This window comes from Puntigrus tetrazona, unplaced genomic scaffold, assembly GCF_018831695.1.
Source record: "Puntigrus tetrazona isolate hp1 unplaced genomic scaffold, ASM1883169v1 S000000003, whole genome shotgun sequence".
Taxonomy (NCBI): domain Eukaryota; kingdom Metazoa; phylum Chordata; class Actinopteri; order Cypriniformes; family Cyprinidae; genus Puntigrus; species Puntigrus tetrazona.
The window spans coordinates 3463123-3467400 of NW_025047683.1; positions in this window are offsets into that span (position 1 = coordinate 3463123).

Genomic DNA, 4278 nt, shown 5'->3' on the forward strand with positions numbered 1-4278 from the left:
TAACCCGGACTCGATCGGTCGGATGAAGCGCCTGGATGTTTGGACTTAGGTTTTGAACGAAAAAATTTCTCCAGGACGGCGGGGTCGAGTGGGAAGCGTCCGAAGGCGACTTAACCCGGACTCGATCGGTCGGATGAAGCGCCTGGATGTTTGGACTTAGGTTTTGAACGAAAAAATTTCTCCAGGACGGCGGGGTCGAGTGGGAAAGCGTCCGAAGGCGCACTTAACCCGACTCGATCGGGTCGGATGAAGCGCCTGGATGATTTTCGCTTTCAAAATTGCACTAAGTCCAACTTCGGGAAAGGTCCGACTTCCATACCTCCGAGGCTCCGAGTCAGGCCGACCGAGAGGCCTCCTCCCGGCATGATTCAAATTTTCCCGCGACCCTGGAGGTGGCCGCTACACAGGAGCAACTTTTACATGGGTACACGATTTCGTGAACGCGTGTTTTTGTGGACTTAGTCTCTGAGCGAAAAAAAGTCGAAAACGACTAAGTCCATATCGACTTAGGTTTTGAACGCAATCTTTCTGAAGCTCCGGGGCGAGGGAGCTATCGAACGCTTCACCTGAAACACGGACACAGACGCCGAGAGAGAGGACGTTCGACGGCGAGAGCGCCCTCGCCCGAAACGTGATCGATTGAGCGCCGAAAGCGCGCTTCTAGCCTAGACCCCACCCGCCAGCCCCCGCTGGCCGCTATGGGTCGGGAGTGCCTGGCAGGGGCACGGCGTGCAATGGGTTTACGTTTGGGCTTTGACAGCACGCCGCGCCGGCAATTTGGACGTTCGTTACGAGCAGGCCCTCAGCCCGAGGGAAGGCGCCACCCTTCGGAGGAGGCCTAGACGGCCGGTCAGAGCGCAGAGGTCCGCCACCGGGGGCGGAGGGGCAGAACGCGACGCGTCCCGGCGACGCCGCGCGGGTACCCCGCCCCCGCGAAACACACTTTTCCGAGCGCCGCCGCGATCCCAGCGCCACCCACCCCGAAACGGCGACTTCGCCGGGGAAGGTTCGAGCCGCCGCCGCCCCTATGAGCGCCGGTCTTAGCCGAGGGTCCAAGCGGGTCTGCCCAGGCCCTCCTCAGGCGGACTGAGACCCGTGTGTAGGCAAAAACGCGCTTCGCGGCCGTTGGTCCCCTACGACCCACAGGGGTTACCTGGTTGATCCTGCCAGTAACATATGCTTGTCTCAAAGATTAAGCCATGCAGGTCTAAGTGCACACGGCCGGTACAGTGAAACTGCGAATGGCTCATTAAATCAGTTATGGTCCCTTTGATCGCTCCACCCGGTACTTGGATAACTGTGGCAATTCCAGAGCTAATACATGCAAACGAGCGCCGACCGGGCCGACCGCCTCGCGGGGGGGGAGGCTAGGACGCGCATTTATCAGATCCAAAACCCATCCGGCCCCCGGGGGATCCGCCCTCCCGACCCGGTACCTTTGGTGACTCTAGATAACTCGGCCGATCGCCGCCTCTCTTCGCGGGCGGCGACGATTCATTCGAGTGTCTGCCCTATCAACTTTCGATGGTACATCAGGCGCCTACCATGGTGACCACGGGTGACGGGGAATCAGGGTTCGATTCCGGAGAGGGAGCCTGAGAAACGGCTACCACATCCAAGGAAGGCAGCAGGCGCGCGCAAATTACCCATTTCCGACTCGGAGAGGTAGTGACGGTGGTCAACAATACAGGTCTCTTTCGAGGCCCTGTAATTGGAATGAGCGATCTTAAACACATGGGCGAGGACCCATTGGAGGGCAAGTCTGGTGCCAGCAGCCGCGGTAATTCCAGCTCCAATAGCGTATATTAAAGTTGCTGCAGTTAAAAAGCTCGTAGTTGGATCTCGGGATCTGGCTGGCGGTCCGCCGAGAGGCGAGCCACCGCCCGCCCCAGGTCCCTGCCTCGAGGCGCCCGGATGCCCTTGGCTGGGTGTCCGGTCCGAGGGGCCAAAGCGCTTACTTTGAAAAATTAGAGTGTTCAAAGCAGGCCGAGCGTCGCCGCTGAATACCGCAGCTAGGAATAATGGAATAGGACTCCGGTTCTATTTTGTGGGTTTCTGGAACCCGGAGCCATGATTAAGAGGGACGGCCGGGGGCATTCGTATTGCGCCGCTAGAGGTGAAATTCTGACCGGCGCAAGACGGACGAAAGCGAAAGCATTTGCCAAGAATGTTTTCATTAATCAAGAACGAAAGTCGGAGGTTCAAGACGATCAGATACCGCCGTAGTTCCGACCAGAACGATGCCGACCCGCGATCCGGGCGGCGTTATTCCCATGACCCGCCAGCAGCGCATGGGAAACCACGAGTCTTTGGGTTCCGGGGGGAGTATGGTTGCAAAGCTGAAACTTAAAGGAATTGACGGAAGGGCACCACCAGGAGTGGAGCCTGCGGCTTAATTTGACTCAACACGGGAAACCTCACCCGGCCCGGACACGGAAAGGATTGACAGATTGATAGCTCTTTCTCGATTCTGTGGGTGGTGGTGCATGGCCGTTTTAGTTGGTGGAGCGATTTGTCTGGTTCATTCCGATAACGAACGAGACTCGCTTGCTAAATAGTGGCGCGCCACTTGGGTCGGCGCCAAAAACTTCTTAGAGGGACAAGTGGCGCTCAGCCACGCGAGATGGAGCAATAACAGGTCTGTGATGCCCTTAGATGTCCGGGCTGCACGCGCGCCATTAATGGGCGGATCAGCGCAGGTCTACCCTGCGCCGAGAGGCGCGGGTAACCCGCTGAACCCCGCTCGTGATCGGGACTGGGGATTGAAACTATTTCCCATCAACGAGGAATTCCCAGTAAGCGCGGGTCATAAGCTCGCTGATTAAGTCCCCTGCCCTTTGTACACACCGCCCGCCGCTACTACCGATTGGATGGTTTTTAGTGAGGTCCTCGGACCGCCTCGCCGGGCCCTCGCGGGCTCTGGCGGAGCGCCGGAAGACGATCAAACTTGACTATCTAGAGGAAGTAAAAGTCGAATAAGGTTTCCGTGAGGTGAACCCGCGGAAGGATCATTATCGCCCGCCCGATCCAAAGCGAACCGCTCCGGCGGGGAGGCCTAGCCCACCTCCCCGCCTCAAGCCCGGTGCGCGGCAGAGGCCGGCGGCCCGGGCGCGCCTCTCCCGAGCACCGAAGCGGAAAGCGCAGAGCGCGATAAGAAAAAAAGGAACTTGACTGTCGCTGACTGGCGGCCCCGCTTCCAGCGGCGGGGGCTGAGCCGGGCCCTGGCGGGTACCCGCACGGCCTCCGGGACCGTGGTTCAAAGTCTCTCCCGCTGGCGAGGGGCGCCTGTCCGGGTAAAAACCTCTATCCTATTTTACTTATGATCCAGCGGCCGGGCCCGAGAGGTCTGCCGCCAAAAACCCAAGACGGCAAAAAGAACCGCACAAAAACCTAAGACGGCGGAGAGAGAGAGATCCGCGAGAAGGGAACGCCGCTCTGGGGAGGCTTGACGCACCCCCGCGGAGGCTTGAGCAACCTACCGCGAGCGCCATGACTGTCGCTGCACTCGGCGGGCCCCTGCTTTCCAGCGGCGGGGGCCGAGCCGGGCCCTGGCGGGTACCCGCACGGCCTCCGGGACCGTGGTTCAAAGTCTCTCCCGCGAAGGAGGGGCGCCTGTCCGGGTAAAAAAAACCTCTATCCTATTTTACTTATGATCCAGCGGCCGTGGCCCGAGAGGTCTGCCGCCAAAACCCAAAACGGCAAAAAGAACCGCACAAAACCTAAGGCGGAGAGAGAGAGAGAGAGAGAGATCCGAGAGAACTTGACTGTCGCCAGACTCGGGCGGGCCCCTGCTTTCCAGCGGCGGGGCTGAGCCGGGCCCCGGCGGGTACCCGCACGGCCTCCGGGACCGTGGTTCAAAGTCTCTCCCGCGGGAGGAGCGCCTGTCCGGGTAAAAAAACTCTATCCTATTTTACTTATGATCCAGCGGCCGTGGGTCCCGAGAGGTCTGCCGCGCAAAAACCCAAAACGGCAAAAAGAACCGCACAAAAACCTAAGGCGGAGAGAGAGAGAGAGAGATCCGAGAGAACTTGACTGTCGCTGCACTCGGGCGGGCCCCCTGCTTTCCAGCGGCGGGGGCCGAGCCGGGCCCTGGCGGGTACCCGCACGGCCCCGGGACCGTGGTTCAAAGTCTCTCCCGCGAAGGAGGGGCGCCCGTCCGGGGTAAAAACCTCTCTATCCTATTTTACTTATGTTCCAGCGGCCGTGGCCCGAGAGGTCTGCCGCCAAACATCCAAGACGGCAAAAGAACCGCACAAAAACCTAAGACGGCGGAGAGAG